Raw genomic sequence first — 24179 nt, forward strand, 5'->3', positions numbered from 1 at the left:
TCTCACAAGAAATGGGAAGGCTGTCCGGGAACATAAGGGAGGGAATATCTCAGTCAGCAGAAACAATGTCGGTGCACATTAGGGAGGGAATGTCGCAGGTAGCTGATGCGTTGTCAGTGAACATGAGGGAGGGAATGTTGTAGGTAGCTGATGCGCTGTCAGTGATCATGAAGTAGGGAATTTTGCAGGTAGTTCAAACACAGTCAGTGAACATGAGGGAGAGAATGTTGCAGGTCATTGACACACTTTTGCTCAACATGAGGGAGGGCATGTCACAGATAGGTAAGACATTGGCGGTGAACATGAGGGAGGGAATGTTGGAGGTAGTTGAGACACTGTCAGGGCACATGAGGGAGGGAAATGTTGTAGTTAGCTGCTGCAATAAGGGAACATGCCCAGATCCCGCGCCCATTGACAGAATCACCTGCCACTCCCACTCCAATCCCCAGTCCAGCCTCTGAAGAGGCCCAAACCGGGCCTTCCACATTACCGTCTGCACCCCCCGCCCCCCCCGGCCCACCCCATCAAGAAGTGCGCATTACCCAAGATGTTCGAAAGAATAAGCTTGGTATCACCCAAGAAACGCTGTGCCACCGCCTCGGACAGGGGTGGAGTCACCAAGACTAAACGCAGCGGGCGGTCTTAGAATTGTGTGGAGGGGAGATGGGGGCAGCCTTTCTTTGCTGCTGTTGTTGTTATTATTATTGTTACTGTTTGAACTGTTCCAAGTTAAAAGTTTTTTGCAGGTTATGTAAATTTACAAGTTTAAAAGTTAGTAAGTGATCTTAAAATTTTTAAGTGATCTTAGAGTTTGTAAGTGATCTTAACTGAAAACTTTAACGTTTGATAGAAGAATATTTTTATTTAAGTTAAGTACAAATGTTTGTTAAACTTTTTAATAAAATATATTTTAAATTATAACTGAATCATTTACATTATTTGTTCGATTATTAACACAACTTTTTGAAATAAACAAGAATAATTTCCATCATTTGTTCCATTAACACAACACTAAATTATGGAACAGGTCCAAACAGTAAACATGGTCCATGTGGAATAGTTGCCGCTGACCCTTCAGGCAGCAACGTGTTCATGGATGAGTTGCTGGAGCAAGGCTCAAGCAATTGTTAAAGGGGCATGATGGCCCGCCCGTTGTGCTCCAGGTTCAGGTAGTTGCATGGTTTCCTCGTCCTCGTTCTCCTCCTCCTCGTCATCTGCATCTTCCTCATCATTATCATCAGCCACTCTCACCGGAGGTGGGTCTTCTACTACCAGGTGCTGCTGCCTCATGATGGCTAAGTTATGCAGCATGCAGCACACAACAGTGAACTGACCGACAATCTCAGGGAAGTATTGCATGTAGCCTTCGGAATGGTCCAGGCATCAGAAATGCTGTTTCAAGATGTTAATGGTCCTCTCTATTATGCTGCACGCGCAATGTGCAACATGTTGTATTCCCAGTCAGCTTCTGTCCGGGTTCCGCATAGGGGCATCATGAGCCAGGTGGCGAAACCGTACCCTTTGTCTCCCAGTAGCCAGCTCTGCCCTTCTGGTTGCTGCTGAAACATGGCAGATATGGCACTCTCGCCTAGGATGAATGCATCATGGGTGCTCCCAGGGTATCTTGCATCAACTGACATGATGCGATGCATGTCGTCACACACAAGCTGCACATTAATGGAGTTGGAAGCCTTATCTGTTCCTGTATATCTCAGAATCCTCCAAAGGTGCTCGCAAGGCGATGTGGGTACAATCAATGCAGCCCTGTACCTTTGGGAAGCCAGCAATCCTGGAAAAGCCCACAGCCCTGTTACACATTGCCTGGGCAGTCATGGGGAACTTTATGTAGTCATTCCTCTGGGCATATAGTGCAGCAGTCACCTGCAGAATGCAGACATGTGTTGAGAAATGGTGCACACATCCCCAGTTGTAGCTTGGAAGGATCCAGATGCATAGAATGAAAGTGCAGCTGTAACCTTCACTTCAACTGACAAAGTAGTCCTCCTGACACTTCTTGGTTGCAGGTCTGCTTTTACTGACTCTCAGATCTTGGTTACAACTTCTTTGTGAAAACGTAGCCTTCTGACATGGTCTGCAGGTATGAACGCCTGTCTCGATATACCCAACGTGGGTAAGGCCTCCTGCCCAGCAGCTTACATGTTCTGAGGTTCCTCATGCAATGACGTTGAATCAGTTGTCTCCTCCGTAGCACCGTGCAGAAGGCTTGCACAAGGTATGGCATTGTCACTATTGCCCCCATGATTAAATGTTACCTTTGCAAGAAGCTCAAAATGGCAGGCAGGGCAAGGTTCTTTGTTCTCTCTCCCCACAAGATCTGTACGGACCACATCCAGGTCTGAGCAGAAGCAGTGATTGGGAACTCCCCCGGGCAACATTTGATGCAGGCTTCTGATGCCTTCCGCATGCCTTCCACAGCCCCCCCACTCACCTGGGCTTGATTTGATGGGTAGTGCAGGATTCTAATGCGTTCTGTATGTCTTCCACAGCTGCCCCACTACCCTTCAGGCTTCTTTTGAAGCTGAGCCCCGAGTCTCTGTGTCCGGGCGAATATCAGAATCTGCCGGCCGACGCTCTGACCCTTGAGCCCTGTTTGCAAATGTTAGGTAGTGGCGTGTCAGTTTAAAGCAAATGAAAAATTACAGAATTCCATCAAACTTTCATTTACTGCATTTTAAGCTAAAAAAAGTTAATCTTTATTATGCATATTTAAGTTTCTTCGCTCCCTGCAAAACTCCGCTGAAAAACAACGCAGTCTTTCTGCGCCGATTTTTCAATGCGTGCTGGTTTTTCTTAACTCACCAGAAGGTTTTACGGGAGTATGTCGACCTCAGAGAATTTTTTTTTTTTGGACAAGCTTACATAATTGAGAAAAACTGGCTACGCCCCCCCATGGCACAAAAAAAAGGACCCTTAAAAAATCGTAACTAACTGAGTTACGCTGACGCACGTTTATTGGGGAAACTTAGATTTTTTAACTTGCGCCAAAAAAACGGCACAATCACTGGGGAAAATTGAGCCCTTGGATTTATGTAGCGCCTTTCACGACCACCAGAAGTCTCAAAGCGCTTTACGGCCAATTAAGTACTTTTGGAGTGTAGTCACTGTTGTAATGTAGGAAACGCAGCAGCCAATTTGTGTACAAGCAAGCTCCCACAAACAGCAATGTGATAATGACCAGATAATCTGTTTTTGTTATGTTGATTGAGGGATAAATATTGGCCCGAACACAAGGGATAACTGCACTGCTCTTCTTCGAAATAGTTTCATGTGATTTGTTTACGTCCACCTGAGAGGGCAGACGGGTCCTCGGTTTAACCGAAAGACGGCAGCATGAACATTGCAGCGCTCCCTCAGAACTGCATTGGAGTGTCAGCCTCGATTTGTGGTTCAAGTCCTTCTAAGGTACATTATTGGGGTAGAGTGGACAGAACTTTGCTCTGCAACTGTTTGTGCTGTGGCTGATCTGGGAGTGCTTCAAGATAACTGTATCGACTGAAATGAAAAATGTCTCATTCCCCAGCAATGACATCCCTCGGCTCGATAAGCACAAAAAAAGTAACGCCCTTTTATTGTTTGAGAACAAGCCGAAAGGTTAGGATGAGCTCAGTGAGCCAACTTATGTTTTTAATAAGTACAGAAATATTCTTGCTGCTTCACTCCAGCTGCTATTCTCACCACATTATTCTGACGCACAAATGACACAATGATGTTTCAACTTGATTTATATTGTTATGTTGTGTATTAGTCTCAGTACAGGTGTTTAAACCTGCTACTGTAATGGTAGTACATGCTGCTCCCAGTGACTGGTCAATGCCCAGTGCTGCTACTGTAATGGTAGTATATGGTGCTCCCAGTGACTGTCAATACCCAGTGCCACTACTGTAATGTTAGTATTTGTTGCTCCCAGTGACTGTCAATGCCCAGTGCTGCTATTGTAATGTTAGTATATGGTGCTCCCAGTGATTGTCAATGCCCAGTGCTGCTATTGTAATGTTAGTATATGGTGCTCCCAGTGACTGTCAATGCCCAGTGCTTCTACTGTAATGGTAGTATATGGTGCTCCCAGTGACTGTCAATGCCCAGTGCTTCTACTGTAATGGTAGTACATGGTGCTCCCAGTGACTGTCAATGCCCAGTGCTGCTACTGTAATGGTAGTACATGGTGTTCCCAGTGACTGTCAATACCGAGTGCTGCTACTGTAATGGTAGTATATGGTGCTCCCAGTGACTGGTCAATACCGAGTGCTGGGCAGTGCTGAAGTAACCTGACTAAGTCCAGCAAGTTCCGATGGCTTTGGGAAGATGATTGTCTGCAGGAAGTGTAGTGGGACACTTTGATGGAGGAAAAGCCATCAAAAGACAGATGAGCTAATCCTTGAAGTAGCCAATTGGCATTCACAACCAGCAAGGCTTGACACAGCATCAATACATAACAAGTCAATGAAACAGCCACCACAGATCCGACAATAGTTGACCGATATATTTGTTAATAAAGAAAGAAAGGCTTGCTAAATACTTTTGTCAAGGAGGGTGATCCTTTAACATATATTACATTGATGTCCTTTGTCCCACTCCAGAGACTTGAGCACAAGATCTAGGATGACGCACCAGTGCAGTGCTGAGGGAGTGCTGCACTGACGGAGGTGTGGTCTTTCGGATGAGGCATTAAATCAAGGCTCCGTCTGCCCTTCCAGTTGGATGTAAAAGATGCCACGGCACTATTTCGAAGAAGAGCAAGCGAGTTAACCCAGGTGTCCTGGCCAAAATCTATCCCTCAACCAACACCACTAATCTGGTCGTTATCATATTGCTGTTTGTGGGAGATTGCTGTGAGCAATTTGGCTGCCATGTTTCCTACATTACAACAGTGATTATACTTCAAAGATTACTTCATTGACTGTAAAGCACTTTAGGATGTCTTGAAATCATGAGAGGTACTATATAAATGCAAGTTCTTTCTTTTAAGCCCATGCACTCAGATCACACTGCAACACTGAAACATACATGGTATAAGATGAAATGAATGTAATAGTATGCACAAAAAGTTGGTTGATGCCAGGAAACAAAAGGCTAAAGTTAACGGGTGTTTCTCAGACTGGAGAAGGGTTTGAAGCGGTGCACCCAGTGGTCATTGCTGTGTCAACTTTTGTACTCAGTGGGGCCGAAATTGGCCCTTTCTATAAGGCCTCTGGCGCCTGAAAGCAGTGGCCACGGGTCGGTGCGGAATAGCCACCAAGTCTCCATGAAGGGACCACCATTTTTGAAATTGCCCTTCCTCAGTTTTCCCGCCGTGGCGTGCATGCACCAACATCGACCGGCGGCAACCACTTCCCAAAATTGCCCCTTTCCCGGAATTGCCCCGCGGGAGCAGCCCAGCCATTGGTCGGTGTCACTGACAGCTTTTGCTGCCGGTACACTCTGTGGCTTGGCGGCGCGGCCGCCCTTAAAGGGGAGGTGGCACTGCCGGCGCCGCCATGTTATTTTTATTTCTGGCCAACTGCCAGGTCGGGCCGACAATTATGATCATGGGTTCGGCCAGGCCGCCAACAGGCAGCCTGGCATCCTCTCTTGGGTTCCAGGCCATTGGCCCAGCCAAAACCCTCCCTGGTGGCCCAGTCTTTGCCACTAAAGTGGCTGCAGAGTTTGTAGCGGCCCTCCCCTTTAACTGATGGGGAAGAATGTTGTGACGCACCAGCACGATGATGTCATTAGCGTGGTGCTGATGCCTTGCAGCGTCAGTCACTCCATCCCGTCCCCACTTTTGTCCCGCTAGTGACGGCTGCTTCCGCTCCACTCCAAAAAGAAGTACGAAGTGTTGAATTTCTCCGGTTTGGCCGCCCCATGCATTGGGGCTGCCGGAACACATCGAAGACGGTGGATGCGACTCGTTTTCGGCGGCGGGCAATTTTGGCCCCAGTATATATAAATATTTGGACTTGGGGGTAGAAACACAATATAGAAATGTCATGATGTCACAAAGGGAGTTTGCAAACAGCTGGGACATCTGCAGAAGACCTCAAGGCAGGTTAACAGAATGGCAGACAGCTGGCAGTTGTAATGTAATATGGAGATATTTGGGGTACTATCTTTGGGAAAAAATAAGAAGGAATGGAATTATACATTCAATGGAAAAATACCAAAGAATGAGACCTAAGGGTTTAAATACTAGATTTTATGCTTTTATGTTTTCAGGGCCATAATGGCGGCGGGGCGGGAAAGTTAGCGGCCGGGAATAGATTGCACCTTAGTTGTTAAGTTTGGGCATCTGGGCCCTGTGCCAGGCAGCGCTAAGGGAGGCGTTGAGCACCTCTCTTGGCGCTAGGATGGGAAACTCCCGAGCTAAACAGTCAGCCATGGTGTGCTCCGAGAGAGGCATGGAGGCGGGGCGGGGGGAAAACCTGAAAAAAACACAAAAACATTCCCAAAACATTGCCCACGCCACTGCAACATAAATCATACAAAAATTTAAAAGAAAAAACAATCGCACTTACTTTAGGAGTCCATTACATTTAAAAGGTGCTTGGATGGGCACTTGTAGTGCCATAACCTGCAGGGTGACAGACCTAGAGCTGGTAAGTGGGATTACACTGGATAATCTCTTGTTGGTTGGCACAGATATGATAGTAAGTACGGCAGGGAATCAAATACTGCCAGGGTGATCTGGACTAGTTTCGATCGCCTGGATGGGTTGAGGAGGAATTTTCCCAGATTTTTTCCCCAATTGACCTGTGTTTTAATTTTTTTTTTGCCTCTCCCAGGAGATCGCATGGCTCCGGGTGGGCTGGAGTGTAGAATGTGGTGGTGCAAGAGGTGTCGCAGTTGTGTGGGGCGGACTGGTTGGGCTGGGTGCCCTTAACCTTTCCGCCATTGTTCATTGTTCATAGGTTTATATGTAACCTTCAGGGCTGTTGACTGAGGGTCGTGTGGCTCTTTGTCGGCCGGCGCAGACACGATGGGCTGAAATGGCCTCATTATGAGCTGTAGAATTCTATGGGTAAGACTTTTCACTTTGCTGTCTATCACCCAAAAAATGGGCGATGTTCCAGCGATGTTCGATGTCCCAGCCTTACCGATCGCTGGCTCGTCGCCCATTTTTTAGATGCCAATTTTTCACTCGGCGATAGGTCAGCAATGTCAAATGGGCAATGCAAAAGGTCAGTGATGTGACGCTCGTCCAAGGAATGGCCAGCGATGTGGAAGGCAAAAGCTTCCTAGCAACGGCCTTCTACGCCTGTGAATTTAATTTTTTTTTACAGTGGACAACATTTCACGCATTTCTGGAGGTCAGGGGTCAACCACACATGCGTAGAAGGCCGTTGGGGAGAGAGAGAGAGAAGGGATAAAGGAGAGAGTTGTTGGACTTGGAGGGAGGAGATTTGTGGAGTTTTTTGCTATTGGAGAGTTGGATAAAGTGTTTTCTGCCTTTGGAGCGTTGGAGATTTGGATAAATTGTAGAGATGTCATCATCGTCGTCGTCGTCATCATCCGAGAGCGTGGATGGGAGTCAGAAAAGGGCAAAGCCATTTTCGGACGAGACCAATGAGGCCCTCGTCAAGGAGGTCCACTCCACGTGGGCAGAACTTACACGGGGTGCTAAGGGCAAACTTCCACCCTGGGCATACAGGAAGCTATGGTCCGAGATTGTGGACATCGTCTCCTTGGCGTCCCAGGAGGCGAGGGGGCCCGACCAGTGCCGGAAGCGCTGGACCAGCCTAGTGGCGTCAGCTAGAGTAAATACAGATTTTATATTGTATTGATGAAGATTTTAATTAAAACTGTAATAGTAAGTCTCCTGGATTGAATTCAATTTTGTAAATTCTTACATCCATACGCATATATACATATGTAGATCCAAAACACGCTGATCTTTGTTATAACATGCATCAATTGTGGATCTCATTTGCATGTAACGTTTGAAGCTGTTGTCTTTCCATGAAACTACCTCATCATTTATGCCATGCTCTTTTCACATTTGCAGACGAAGATATCTAACAACAGGGCAGAGCAGAGGTGCACCGGAGGGGGCCCTGCTTACATGCAGACTTTAAGTGAGCAGGAGGAGCGTGTAGCAGCACTGGTGAGGACCGCCAGTCACTCGGCCACCACCCGTGGTGTTGCAGGACCCTCCCATGCATCATGTGAGTAATGCGTGAAACAGTTTTAAAGTAATGTAAAATCATTTAATTAAAATGCAATGTACGGATGATGTCATGTCATGTCATGTCATGTCATGAATGCAGCCTTTGTGCTACTCTCAGGTTGACAACATAAGAACATAAGCAATAAGAACAGGGGAAGGTAATCTGGCCAACTGTTGCCTTCTCTGTGCGCTCCCCATAAACCCCTGTGTCCATCTGTGACTGATGTAGCCATGGCAGGTTTTCTGGGGCAGTTAAATCCATATGATACATTAATATGTAAAGTCTTGTCGGTAATGTGTACCCTTCTGTTCTAATAAGCTCAATAGGCTCAATTGTGCTTTGAAGGTCAACCAGAGGCGCAAGTGGAGGCCGCACAGGAGGAGGAAGAGGAGGAGGATACGATCGAACCAGAGGAGGAGGAGGAGGAGAAAGAAATGGAGGAAGCCACAGAGGAGGATGAACCTGCGGCCACCGTGGAAGTTGGGTGGGGGCTGGGTGGGTGGAGAGGGTGTGTTTAAAATTGAAATTGTTAATAATAAAATGTTGTTGTATCTTACAATTGTTGTGCATTATCTTTTAATAACGTAAGTAAAGTTAAGTTAAAACTTTAATGCAACTGTTGTACATTTAAATATAAATATAAATGTAAATGTGAGTGGATCTATCAGTAAAAGGATGTTAATAGCCCCTTGTTTTAGCAGCTTTCTCCCTTCCTCCGATGTTCAAAATGGCGTCTGTAGCGCCGAGTTCTATGAGGAAGGCCAGGATAAAGCAACTATTCTCCAGCGATGTTCTCGGCGAGCTACCAGCCTGGCGATGTGCCAAAAGTTGGGCTGGGCGATCACCTCAGCGCTCGGCAATGTGAGCTGAAAGTCAGGGGGATAATTGTTCGGCGATGATCCAGCCTGAATTTCCACTTTTTTGTCAAACTGGGCACTGAAAGGCCATTTTGGGCGATATATGGGCGATGTGAAGTGGAAAGTCTAGCCCTATGTTTCTATTATCTTCCTTTCCGCTGCTGGGATCGTTCGACCGCTCTGATTTCCCAGGCGGTCATTGCGGGCATGCTTTCGGTCGGACTGATCAGGCAAGACTCAAAACTCACACCAATTTCGCGACCTGGGGCGTTGCACACCGGGCGCAGCTCTTCCGGGCGTTCCTGCTCAGCACCGCCGCAAAACCCAACCCGAGGATGACGGCGAGGCGTTGGAGACCTCACCGCCACCTTTCACGTCTCTCCGGAAAATCCAGCCCATAATTCCCTGAAAGTGTGATTGCAGATAGATAAAGCCACAAAGAAGGTCAATAGCATTTTTGGTTTTTATAAATGGGGCAATAGAGAAAGGATAAAGAAGCAATGCTAAATTTGTACAAGGCAATGATTCGGCCATAATCAGAATACAATGTGCATTTTGGGGTCTTCATTATAGAAGGAATGTTGAAATCATAGGGAGGATACAGCATTGATTCACCAGAACTGGCGAATGTTCGAAAAGAACATTCTTAAGGTGCACATAAAGAGGGAGAGGAAGAAAGAACAAAAGGGAAGGTCCGTGATAGGGTGGAAGGCAAGAGAGAGTAGAGAGACAAAAGGGATGATGGGCCAAATTGAAATGGTAATGGCAGAAGTTAGAAATAGTTTAGTCAAGATAGGGTGTGAATGGCGGTATAATGACCAGCTGCCATTGGAGACAAAGAGAAACCCCCCCATAAAATGGGCAGATGTTAGCTGAAATTGTTGAACTCGATGTTGAATCCAGAAGGCTGTAAGCGCCTATTTAACTGAGGTTGTTTTACATGGTACAAGATAATTCCACAACCCTTGTCCTAGGTTAACAGAGTGACAATGTCCAGGTTTTGCCACTAGGAAGTTCAGAATGAGACTTCATGCCACATTAAGTAATACAACCTGTACCCATTGCATGCAATTGTATTAAGTAAGATTATGGTGCACAATTAGTTATATTAATCTTTTCTGTTTGTTTTAAGCCATATTTCTCAATTTTTCAAGTAATATCAAATATGCTGGAGGAGCCAAGAGATTAGACAAGGCAATTCATTTTGGATTTAAAATAACCATATTTTATTAACAATAAGAAGTGCTGTCCCTAATCAGTGGCACCCATTGAATGTTATGTGTTCATTGTATTTGAGATTACCTTGTTTAGTTACTGTAAGAGGTTAAATATGTTCAATTTAGCAAGGATGATACATAAATGGAAGAAATAAGGTATTTAAATAGATTCACTCCTGCAAGAAAATTGTGTACACAGGAATATAATTGGGTTGAATTTGCGGTTGCATAGAAACATAGAAACATAGCAAATAGATGCAGGAGTAGGCCATTCGGCCCTTCGAGCCTGCACTACCATTCAATAAGATCATGGCTGATCTTCACCTCAGTACCCCTTTCCTGCTTTCTCTCCATACCCCTTGATCCCCTTAGCTGCAAGGGTCATATCTAACTCCCTCTTGAATATACCCAACGAACTGGCATCAACAAATCTCTGCAGTAGAGAATTCCACAGGTTATCAACTCTCTGAGTGAAGAAGTTTCTCCTCATCTCAGTCCTAAATGGCTTCCCCTTATCCTTAGACTGTGTCCCCTGGTTCTGGAATTCCTCAACATCGGGAACATTCTTCCTGCATCTAACCTGTCCAGTCCCGTCAGAATTTTATATGTTTCTATGAGATCCCCCCTCATCCTTCTAAACTCCAGTGAATACAGGCTCAGTCGATCCAGTCTCTCCTCATATGTCAGTCCTGCCATCCCGGGAATCAGTCTGGTGAACCTCTGCTGCACTCCCTCAATAGCAAGAATGTCCTTCCTCAGATTAGGAGACCAAAACGGAACACAATATTCCAGGGTGAGGCCTCACCAAGACCCCGTACAACTGCAGTAAGACCTTCCTGCTCCTATACTCAAATCCCCTAGCTATGAAGGCCAACATACCATTTGCCTTCTTCATCGCCTGCTGTTCCTGCATGCCAACTTTCAATGCCTGATGAACCATGACACCCAGGTCTCGTTGCACCTCCCCTTTTCTTAATCTGCTGCCATTCAGATAATATTCTGCCCTTGTGTTTTTGCCCCCAAAGTGGATAACCTAACATTTATCCACATTATACTGCATCTGCCATGCATTTGCCCAATCAACTAACCTGTCCAAGTCACCCTGCAGCCTCTTAGCATCCTCCTCACAGCTCACACCGCCACCCAGCTTAGTGTCATCTGCAAACTTGGAGATAGTACACTCAATTCCTTCATCTAAATCAAAGATGTATATTGTATATAGCTGGGGTCCCAGCACTGAGCCCTGCGGCACCCCCACTAGTCACTGCCTGCCATTCTGAAAAGGACCCATTTATCCCGACCCTCTGCTTCCTGTCTGCCAACCAGTTCTCTATCCAATTCAATACATTACCCCCAATACCATGTGATTTAATTTTGCACACCAATCTCTTGAGTGGGACCTTGTCAAAAGCCTTTTGAAAGTCCAAATACACCACATCCACTGGTTCTCCCTTGTCCACTCTACTAGTTACATCCTCAAAAAATTCTAGAAGATTTGTCAAGCATGATTTCCCTTTCATAAATCCATGCTGACTTGGACTGATCCTGTCACTGCTTTCCAAATGCGCTGCTATTTCATCTTTAATAATTGATTCCAACATTTTCCCCATCGCCGATGTCAGGCTAACCGGTCTATAATTCCCAGTTTTCTCTATCCCTCCTTTCTTAAAGAGTGGTGTTACATTAGCTACCCTCCAGTCCATAGGAATTGATCCAGAGTCGATAGTCTGCTGGAAAATGATCAACAATACAACCACTATTTATAGGGCCACTTCCTTAAGTACTCTGGGATGCAGACAATCAGGCCCTGAGGGTTTATCGGCCTTCAATCCCATCAATTTCCCTAACACAATTTCCTGACTAATAAGGATTTCCTTCAGTTCCTCCTTCTCATTAAACCCTCGGTCCCCGAGTATTTCCGGAAGGTTATTTGTGTCTTCCTTCGTGAAGACAGAAACAAAGTATTTGTTCAATTGGTCTGCCATTTCTTTGTTCCCCATTATAAATTCATCTGATTCTGACTGCAAGGGTCCTATGTTTGTCTTCACTAATCTTTTTCTCTTCACATATCTATAGAAGCTTTTGCAGTCAGTTTTTATGTTCCCAGCAAGCTTCCTCTCATACTCTATTTTCCCCCTCCTAATTAAACCCTTTGTCCTCCTCTGCTGAATTCTAAATTTCTCCCAGTCCTCAGGTTTGCTGCTTTTTCTGGCCAATTAATATGCCTCTTCCTTGGATTTAACACTATCCCTAATTTCCCTTGTTAGCCATGGTTGAGCCATCTTCCCCGTTTTATTTTTACTCCAGACTGGGATGTACAATTGTTGAAGTTCATCCATGTGATCTTTAAATGTTTGCCATTGCCTATCCACCATCAACCCTTTAAGTATCATTCGCCAGTCTATTCTAGCCAATTCACGTCTCATACCCTAAGTTCAGGACCCTAGTCTCTGAATTAACTGTTTCACTCTCCATCTTAATAAAGAATTCTACCATATTATGGTCACTCTTCCCCAAGGGGCCTTGCACAACAAGATTGCTAATTAGTCCTTTCTCATTACACATCACCCAGTCTAGGATGACCAGCCCTCTAGTTGGTTCCTCGACATATTGGTCTTGAAAACCATCCCTAATACACTCCAGGAAATCGTCCTCCATCGTATTGCTACCAGTTTGGTTAGCCCAATCTTTATGTAGAAAAAAATCACCCATGATAACTGCGCACGAGGGCTACTCATGTTTCGGGTTCAGGCATGCGAAGTGCATGCAGTAAAACCCAGAATTTGCGATCTGTGAAGAATCTTCTTGACAGATCGCACACATCCCTGAAAAAAGGGCCTCCACGGGCGGAGAATTGGGCTGTTTGCCCAGCGAATGTCCATGAAATTCTTACGCCTGGTAAAAGCAGGCGTAAGGCTTGCTTTTACCAGCATAAGACTTTTAAAGAACAGAAAAATAAAGTTTTTTCAATAATTTATATATTTAAAAACCCGTGAAATAAGCTAAGTTTATTTTTTAGCCCCTGTAAAATATGTAAATTTATTTTTCAATTAAATATATATTTAAATGGCATTTTGATTAATTTTAAACATGGGATTTAAATGTTTTTATTTGAAGTGTACAAACGTAATCCTCATAAGTATGAATGAGGATCCTCTTCTTTCATTGGTTGGGCCGGCCCACATGATCCCAGGGACGCTTGTGAACCGCATGCACCCCTGGGATATGTCGGCCTCTACCTGCGGGATACCCAGAGAGGCCCAGGACTGCAAGTATCTGAACCTCCGGGATCACCAGGTAGTCTTGTAGATTTTTTTACTGGTCGGAGACATCCGCCGGGGGAAGCCTCCGACCACAAATTCAGTGCCAAGGTGAACAAGTTAAGCAGTTTTATGTGAACTTCATCAATTGGAAATTGTACCTTCTAAACCAGACCCTCTCCAAGAGATAATTAAACTGTAAGATGAGGATTTATCACCAGCTGCATACCTGCTGGCTGGCTTTGCTATATTGCTTTCATAACATCGTGTGGGACATTAAACATTTTCGCACTTGGAAGGACCCTTTGTCGAATTTGTTTCACTCCAAAGATCAATGCCACCTTTCAAAATATATTTATAATTAACCGTTGTGTGAGCATCATGCATGTGTGGTACAGTCTTGCAGATGTGCTAACATATGAGGCCAGTACAACTGGCCCATTCTTTCTAAATCCACGTGTGTAAATTCCACATCAGAAGCTGGTACTGCATTCTGCCCTTTAGTATAACAGGGGCATACACATCACTAAACCGATGAGTGATTGGTGGGTGAAAGAATGTATATTGGTAACTGATGGGTGAAAGACTGCCTTGAATGACTTGCTTGAATGGACACATGATTGACTACATGTTTGACTGTGCAGAACGGTAGGAAGGTTGACATTTGACCACTACAGTAATGTAGTTTACCTTCGTCAGAGCATCCAAAAATGCTGGAAAGTTAATTGCTACTGCACTAAAGTTTAGTAGACTGCCAAGTCGTTAGTCATTAAATTAATTCTTTGAAGTGTTACCGATGTCAAGATTCTTATTAAAGAGGAGCCAGTTAATTTGGTGAGGAGCTGTGGGATTAAATTAGTTGGCAATCAAGTACAGGGTACATCATTTGTTGTTTCTGCACTCCAAGCTTATATTTTACTGTACTTCCATGACTTAGTTAGTCTGTGACTAAAAGAGAGGAAGTAGAAAACAGTTCAGTGTACAATTGGCAACAGTTACTGCTCCAACAGAGATGGACAATTTGAAAAAATATCAAAGAAAAACTAGAACAAAACAAGTTTGCAATTTAGATTGAACAATTAGCACATATTGGCCAGCATTTAAACCGTACCAGCTGAGCAAACCAAAACGGCAAAAAAAGCACTACTTAAAAGATTTAAAAGTTACTTTTGTGACAGATTGATCCCTTTTATGCCTGGTTGTCCAAGGTGCATTCTTGGTTGCACTCTGGATGCAGGGTTTTGTGAGGGAGCACATGATTTGTTTCAGATGCTGGTTGCTTGGATACACAGAATTTAGAAGTTGCGATACTAGAAAAATAACGCACAATGCAAAAAGTCCCTTTACTGACATCTTAATGGTGAGACCTACTTGCTATTGTGACTATCTCATGAATGAATTAATGCTGAGTTCCAATTCCACTGTTCCGATTAAGACCAAGTGCCCTTAAAAACAAAGACCCTGTTTTATTAGTTCCATTTTGTGGTATTTCTAAGCCACTGATAAATTAAACCTGAAAAACCTCTTAATTAACCTATTCAATTCATTCCCAGACTTTCACATAGAGTTATAGAGAAACCTAATTAGATTGACAGTGTTACTTCACTGAAACTCAGCAAGATCTCATTATTGTAATTGGTGATTGAGTTGCACAGTAAGACTCTATTTAATACACTGAGAATACTCAAGTGCCCTCAATAAACAAATATTTGCTCAATGATCCAATATACTTTCATAATAGTAGTAAGCTACTAATTTTTTTAATTGTGTATTTCTATAGTCTGTACTTAAAAAATAACAGTAACAGTTTAAATTGAGGGCGTAGCTCAGTCGGCAGCTGTGTCAGAAGGTTGTGGGCTCAAGTCCCACTCCAGAGAAGTGAGTGCAAAATGTCGGCTGACACTCAGTGCAGCACTCCTTGCACTGATCAGAGATGCTGTCTCTGGGACGAGACAGTAAACCGAGGCCCCTCTCAGGTTGACGTAAAAGATTCATTGGCACTATTTCGAAAAAGAGTAGGGGAATTATTCCTGATGCAATTTATCCCTCAACCAATATCACACAAACAAATGATCTGATCATTATCACATTACTGTTTGTGGGATGTTGCTGTGCACAAATTGGCTGCTGCGTTTCCTACATTACAACATTGCCTACACTTCAACAAGTACGTCATTGGCTGTAAAGTGCTTCCTGAGGTCGTGAAAGGTGCTATATAAACGCAATTATTTTCTTTAATAAAAAGCCTGTGTTTATTTAAGTAAACACTTTCTTTTTTCTTTCTTTATATACAAGTTATTTTTCCTCAGGGATGGGTTCAGGCTTGGGGTATGGCCTGTGTTCAAGGGCCTTGTGCATTCATGTGGTATTCTTCCTACACCAGAAAGATTCCTTAAAGGCAGGAGAGCATTGGGTCTATCTGCAGTAATTATATTTTTAAATACTTTTATTGCTACATTGAGACTAAGCTTGGATTTTTCACGCATATTCAGCCTGATTTCAGATTGATCGTGTGCAGGCAGAGGTGGAAAGTTGGTCATGGAGCCATTCTGGTCTCTGTTGATCGCTGCCACTTTCAGGATTTTCTAGAAGAAATGATGCCAGCCAATGAATATGTTCACTCAAATAGAGATGGACATATTCAAATTGCGCAGTAATGACAGAATGTCATCATGTGTTACATTTTCTGCCATTAGCACTATAGCAATGCTAGATACAAAGGACATCAGCATGCAACTATTGTCTCATGGTATGAAAGAGATGACTTAAAATGTAAAAAGCTCCATTAAGGAATGCAGGGGGCAAAATTCCCCAGTGCCCCGTTTGGGGGTGCTTACCCAGTCGGGGAGGAACTTCCTGCGCCCGGTGCGGATGTCCCACCCCAGCCGCGAAATTGGGGGTTACTGCCCCTCACAGAAAGTGGAGCGCAATGTTGCACGCTCCACTTCCTGTTGGGACGGTAACTGGGATGATAATCGGGCGGGATCGGCAGCGCTGTGCGGCTTCTCCATCATCGCCGTGTACGGCGGCCCGGGGCGCTACTAGTGGGGCGCGGTGCTACCGTGTCAGCGCCTCCGCTAACTCCTGCGCAATTCTGTGGGAGCCAGTAGCGCTCCCCATAGCCCCTCCCCCCCGAGCGAAAACAGCTTTACATTCTATTAGCGCACAACAAGGGAATTTTTTCCCATAAGTTCGGAAGCAAGATTCTGTAGTATTAACCTAGACAGTGCTGTCACTAAGAGCCTTATAATGAAGGGAAACTACTATAGAGTGTTTGCATTAAAGGATGCTCAGATATGTTTCATAAGAACATAAGAAATAGGAACAGGAGTAGTCCATACGGCCCCTCGAGCCTGCTCCGCCATTCAATAAGATCATGGCTGATCTGATCATGGACTCAGCTCCACTTCCCTGCCCACTCCCCATAACCCCTTATCCCCTTATCACTTAAGACATGTCTATTTCTGTCTTAAATGTATTCAATGTCCCAGCTTCCACAGCTCTCTGAGGCAGCGAATTCCACAGATTTACAACCCTCTGAGAGAAGAAATTTCTCCTCATCTCTATTTTAAATGGGCGGCCCCTTATTCTAAGATCATGCCCTCTAGTTCTAGTCTTCCCCATCAGTGAAAACATCCTCTCTGCATCCACTTTATCAAGCCCTCTCATAATCTTATATGTTTCGATAAGATCACCTCTCATTCTTCTGAATTCCAACCTACTTAACCTTTCCTCATAAGTTAACCCCCTCATCCCCGGAATCAACCCAGTGAACCTTCTCTAAACTGCCTCCAAAGCAAGTATATCCTTTCGTCAATATGGAAACCAAAACTGCACGCAGAATTCCAGGTGTGACCTCACCAATACTTTGTATAGCTGTAGCAAGACTTCCCTGCTTTTATACTCCATCCCCTTTGCAATAAAGGCCAAGATACCATTGCCCTTCCTGATCACTTGCTGTTGCTGCATACTATCCTTTTGTGTTTCATACACAAGTACCCCCAGGTCCCGTTGTACTGCGGCACTTTGCAATCTTTTTCCATTTAAATAATAACTTGTTCTTTGATTTTTTTCTGCCAAAGTGCATGACCTCACACCTTCCAACATTATACTCCATCTGCCAAATTTTTGCCCACTCACCTAGCCTGTCTATGTCCTTTTGCAGATTTTTTGTGTCCTCCTCACACATTGCTTTTCCTCCCATCTTTGTATCATCAGTAAACTTGGCTACGTTACACTCAGTCCCTTCTTCCAAGTCGTTTATATAGATTATAAATAGTTGGGATCCCAGCGCTGATCCCTGCGGTACCCCACTAGTTACTGGTTGCCAACCAGAGAATGAACCATTTATCCTGACTCTCTGTTCTCTGTTAGTTAGCCAATCCTCTTTCCATGCTAATATATTACCCTCAACCCCTTGAACTTTTATCTTGTGCAGTAACCTTTTATGTGGCACCTTATCAAATGCCTTCTGGAAGTCCAAATACACCACATCCACTGGTTCCCTTTTATCCACCCTGTTGGTTACATCCTCAAAGAACTCCAGCAAATTTGTCAAACATGACTTCCCCTTCATAAATCCATGCTGACTCTGCCTGACCGAATTTTGCTTATCCACATGGCCTGCTACTGCTTCTTTAATAAACATGATATATATTTAAAGATTTTTGGGTGGGGCTAACTTTCTCCTGCCAACCCCGATCTTCACTTTTTTTCCCTGTCTGCTGCTTGACATGTCTTCCTCCTCCCTTTCCTGTTGCTGCTGATTAACCTCTCTCTCCCTCTCCTGCTGATCACAAGTTCCAAGAAGGGAACAAAACAGCAGAAATCAGGCAGTTGAAAAGAAAACATCAAGAGGCCTGCCAGCATTCAGTAGAGGAAGACGCTGGGAACAGTGGGGCAGAGTGAGGAGAGATGCTGGGGTTCAAACACAGAGAAATAATGGAAGAACTGAGAGGAAAAACATGGGAACTGTCTTTAAAATGAACCATAGTTTGGAGCGGGTATTTTCCGCTGCAATCAGGATGGAAAGATGAAAGACAATTAAAGAGAGATACCAAGACTGAGCCAGGCAGTTTGCGTTCTCGGAGGCATTGACTCATGTAAAGGGGAGAAGACACAAAGAATTGTTTCAAATTAGCCTCGGCTGTGATGCCTAAACTTGTAAACCATGAGCACAAACCCTGCACACGTGATATAAATGCCAGAAAACCACTGCTCCCTGTTGCATATTATATTTATACCACACAAGTTCTGGAAACCACTAAGTTTTATTAAGCTTCATGAGGATATTTTTAAACATTTGCTCAGTTGGAGTGTTATTAGTTCGCATCAAATACTTGAGCGCTGAGAAGCGGAAGAACAAAATTTGCTTTACATTAGCTGTAGGCGTTTGGACCTTCATTTTCTATTGCAAAAGGAGGTACAATTGAAAGACATAGAAAGAGTTATTTATTGGTGACTTTGGGGTAAAAATTTGTATTGGCCTATTTTCGGGCAATTCACTGACTTCCAGCAGGAGGCCCAAGGCTTGGCCAACATTGGGACTCGGGCCTCATTATGATCATTGGGGCAAGCTGCTGGCTTCTGTCATGCCTCCAGCTGTCATGCCTCCAGCTCGCCCCTGCAGCCTGATCAAACTTGGGCCGCTTGCCTCATCAGCAATTCCTCTAAGGTAAGCACTGGAAGGGGTGGTGGGGGGGGGGGGGGGAAGAAAAATGGGATGAGGGCAATTGTGGGCCAGAGCACCTTGGAGCCAGGAGAAGAACTGCTGCTCCTCATGACTCCAGAGAAGGTAAGTTTAAAAAAAAAACTTAGTTTGTCGTGGCAGCTGCTTATTAGGCTGCAGTAATCGCACCAAAACCTGAGCAGCACAGACCTGGCACCTGCTCTACTCAGCACTGTCAAACCTTGCTGACGGGTCCTCAAACAGGCCGCTCATTAGAAATGCAAGGAGCACAATGCCTCCTTAAGGTGGCTGCCTGGGATGCCTGGGAAAAATGTTCTCTCTAACTTGTCTTTGTTGTGTTAATTTCAATGAGCGGTCCCTTTAAATTTCTGCTCGTGAGCGACCATGTAGATTACTGCACGCGTGCAGCTTAGAGGGAACATTGCCTGAGAATTGTCCGCAGCCAAAAGAGCAGCTAAAGTGATAGCCCTGTGAAATTGGTCATTTCCTCAATTTTCTGGCCAGGAAATGGGCACATTGAGGACCAATTCTACCACTTTGTTTCCAGTAACTGCACCTTCACTGGTGTTCAGCCAGTTTCGTAATGATTACATTGCCACTGTGGTAGCGCTAAATCCAGTCGTACCTGTAGTGATGTCCTCTTTTGATGAACCCAAACTCTCTATGCAATAAGACATTCTCAAGTGTTTCCCGATGCAATGTTTAATGGGGTGGACTGATTCTTTATAGAAATGGAACACATTTCTCTCTGCTGTATGTTACAATAAAAGTATTGGAGGATGGCAAATATAGTTCTAGTATTAAAAATAGCATAAAATCTGCGAGTGCACTCCGCAAGATGCTATAAGCAAACATTTAAGGAGTGCAGATAGCATAGGGAGTAGTCGCATGGTTATGGAAGCAATATATCATTCCTGACAATCCGACTGAAAGTCTTTGATTGGGTAACTAGGCTAATAGATGAGAGTAACCCAGTAGATCTTGTTTACTTCGCTTTTCAAAAGTTATTGACAGATATTTATGGAAAGTAAGTAAGGAAGCTTAAAGCTCATGGAATAGTTAATGAATTGTCCAGATGGATTGAGAATTGGCTTGAAAACAGAGGTTAGTAAGAAATGGAAAATGTTCTGCTTGAGACAAGTAACCACTGGCCTCCCGCAGCAATCTGTTCTGGCACCTCTGTTATTTATAATATTTTTCATTGATACGAAATGGAATGTCTGTACTAGAAATATTACATTTGCTGATGACAGAGTTGCAAGTAACGAGTAGAATGGGGATTGATTATCTTATGGGAGACTTGGATCAATTACGCAGAGTTTTGGTTGATGGATATTATCATTTATAAATATAGGGCAATGTATATAGGAACAGATAACAATAAACATGTGTATAACATAAAACTCTCCATTGGTAGCAGCCAAAAAAGAAAGGAATTTGGGAGGAATAATTGATCATCCTCTAAGGCAATTATTAAGACTTGTCAGATACTGGGGTGTCTCTGAAGGGATTTGGACAACAAGTCAGAACAAGTTGTACGAACATGCCAACATTGTGCAAATCAATGGTGCAACCAATTCTGGAGAATAACATGCAGTATTGGGAACCCCATCTCAAAAAAGATTCAGATAAGAGTGATCAGGATGATTCCATGTCTTAAGCGACTAAATTATGAAGAGAGGCTCAAGTAACTAAACTTTCTTTCACTGTAGAAAAGACCGATGGAAGACACAATAGATGTCTTCAAAATAATGAAAGCTATTTATTGTGTTCCGAACACAAATGAGACTGCACACAGGGAGGTTAAAGTAACAGTGATCTCAGTCTTTATTAAGACACTCCAGAGTGAGGAACAGGCCTTAGCGGCTGGCTTATATACAGTGCTCCCAAGGGATGCTGGGATCCCTTGGGACTTCAGGAGATGAGCTCCCTGGTGGCGGAACATGGGAGTGGATGCTTTACAGATACACAATATCACTCCCCCGCCAAAGTCAAAGTGAAAACTATTTACAAGGTGAGGCGGTCGAGAGCCTTTCTTTCCCTGGTGGACCACCTCGGTACAAATGTCTGTTCTGGTGTGGTGGCTGTGCCCTCGCTGGGCTGGCATGTTGTTGGCCCTTCAGGGTTGCTGGGTGAGCCTGGCCTTGCTGGGCTGTTGGGCGTGATGGGTTCGATTTCCTGGTCCGGGGTGGTGTCATTGATCCTTTGGGTGTGCTGTGGGCTCGAAAAAGGTGGTGTCTGCTGTGGGTTGTTCAGGGCAGTCTGTGAACCACAGCCTCGTTTGGTCCAGGTGCTTTCTGCAAATTTGTCCATTGTCTAGTTTGACTACAAACACCCTATTCCCTTCTTTAGCTATCACTGTGCCTGCGATCCACTTGGGACCATGTCCATAGTTTAGCACATACACAGGGTCATTCAGATCAATTTCCCGTGACACAGTGGCACGACCATCGTTTACATTTTGTTGCTGCCGCCTGCTCTCTACCTGATCATGCAGGTTGGGGTGAACCAGCGAGAGTCTGGTTTTAAGTGTCCTTTTCATGAGTAGCTCAGCCGGGGGCACCCCTGTGAGCGAGTAGTGTCTCGTGTGGTAGCTGAGCAGTAGTCAGGACAGGCGGGTTTGGAGTGAGCCTTCTGTGACTCGTTTGAGGCTCTGTTTGATTGTTTGTACTGCCCGCTCTGCCTGCCCATTGGAGGCTGGTTTAAACGGGGCCGAGGTGACATGTTTGATCCCATTGCGGGTCATGAATTCTTTAAATTCGGCACTGGTGAAACATGGCCTGTTGTAACTGACCAGTATGTCAGGCAGGCCGTGGGTGGCAAACATGGCCCTCAGGCTTTCAATGGTGGAGGTGTTGGTGCTTCCCGACATTATTTCACATTCAATCCATTTTGAAAAAGCATCCACCACCACCAGGAACATTTTACCGAGAAATGGGCCTGCATAGTCGACATGGATCCTCGACCATGGTCTGGAAGGCCAGGACCACAAACTTAGTGGTGCCTCAACTGAGCACACACGCTGCATTGCCATACACAGGACTCTAAGTCAGAGTCGATACCGGGCCACCACACGTGGGATCTGGCGATCGCTTTCATCATTACTATACCCGGGTGTGTGCTGTGGAGATCCGAGATGAACGTCTCCCTGCCCTTTTTGGGTAGCACTATGCGGTTACCCCACAACAGGCAGTCTGCCTGAGTGGACAACTCGTCCTTTTGCCACTGGAACGGCTTGATTAGCTCTTGCATTTCAACGGGGATGCTGGCCCAGCTCCCATGCAGTACACAGTTTTTTACTAGGGACAGCAGAGGATCTTGGCTGGTCCAACTCCTAATCTGGCGGGCCGTGACAGGTGATTTATCATTTTCAAACGCTTCCTTGACCATCAACAAGTCTGCGGGCTGTGCCACCATCAACAAGTTTGCAGGCTGCACCATTTCCACCCCCGTGGTGGGCAATGGTAGCTGACTGAGAGCATCCGCACAGTTCTCGGTGCCTGGCCTGTGGCGGATGGTATAGTTATACGCTGATAGCGCGAGTGCCCATCTTTGTATGCAGGCTGAGGCATTAGTATTTATCCCCTTGTTTTCAGCGAACAGGGATATGAGGGGCATATCGGTTTCCAGCTCAAATTTGAGGCCAAACAGGTACTGATGCATTTTCTTTACCCCGAACACACACGCTAATGCCTCTTTCTCAATCATGCTGTAGGCCCTCTCGACCTTAGACAAGCTCCTGGAGGCATAGGCGACAGGTTGCAACTTCCCCGCAATATTAGCTAGTTGTAATACACACCCGACTCCGTATGACAACGCATCACATGCTAGCACAAGTCTTTTACACGGGTTGTACAATACAAGCAGCTTGTTGGAGCACAAAATGTTTCTGGCTTTCTCAAAAGCAATTACTTGTTTTTTTCCCCATATCCAGTTCTCACCTTTATGCAATAACACATGTAGTGGCTCTAAGAGGGTGCTTAACCCCGGTAGGAAGTTACCAAAATATTTGAGGAGTCCCAGGAACGACCGCAGTTCCGTGACGTTCTGCATCCTGGGCGCGTTCCTGATAGCCTCTGTCTTGGCGTCTGTGGGCCGAATGCCATCCGCCGCGATCTTTCTCCCCAAAAAATCCACTTCTATTGCCATGAAGACGCATTTTGACCTCTTCAGCCGCAGCCCTACGCGATCTAGTCGCTGGAGGACCTCCTCCAGGTTTTGTAGGTGCTCGACGGTGTCCCGACCCGTGACCAATATGTCGTCCTCAAAAACCACCATGCATGGTACCGACTTCAGTAGGCTCTCCATGTTTCTCTGGAAGATCGCTGCAGCCGACCGAATTTCAAATGGGCATCTGTTGTAGATGAACAGTCCCTTGTGCGTGTTGATGCAGGTGCGGCCCTTTGAAGACTCCTCCAGCTCCTGCGTCATGTAGGCCAAAGTCAGGTCGAGCTTGGTGAACGTCTTGCCTCCTGCCAGCATCGCAAATAGATCATCTGCCTTAGGTAGCGGGTATTGGTCCTGTAGCGAGAAACGATTAATAGTTACTTTATAATCGCCGCAAATCCTGACTGTACCATCACTTTTGAGTACTGGAACAATTGGGCTGGCCCACTCACTGAATTCCACTGGGGAGATGATGCCCTCGCATTGCAGCCTGTCCAGCTCGATTTCCACTCTCTCCCTCATCATGTGAGGTACCGCTCGCGCCTTGTGGTGAATGGGTCTTGCCTCTGGGACCAAGTGGATCCGCACCTTCGCCCTGGAAAAGTTTCCAATGCCTGGCTCAAAAAGGGAAGGAAATTTGTTAAGAACCTGGGTACATGAGGCCTCATTGACATGTGATAGCGCTCGGATGTCATCCCAGTTCCAGTGGATTTTGCCCAGCCAGCTCCTTCCAAGCAGTGTGAGGCTATCGCCCGGGACAATCCAGAATGGCAGTTCATGCACCGCGCCCTCGTAGGTGACCTTGACCATGGCGCTGCCCAGGACAG

The sequence above is a fragment of the Pristiophorus japonicus genome, chromosome 12 (assembly GCF_044704955.1).
Source record: "Pristiophorus japonicus isolate sPriJap1 chromosome 12, sPriJap1.hap1, whole genome shotgun sequence".
NCBI lineage: Eukaryota > Metazoa > Chordata > Chondrichthyes > Pristiophoridae > Pristiophorus > Pristiophorus japonicus.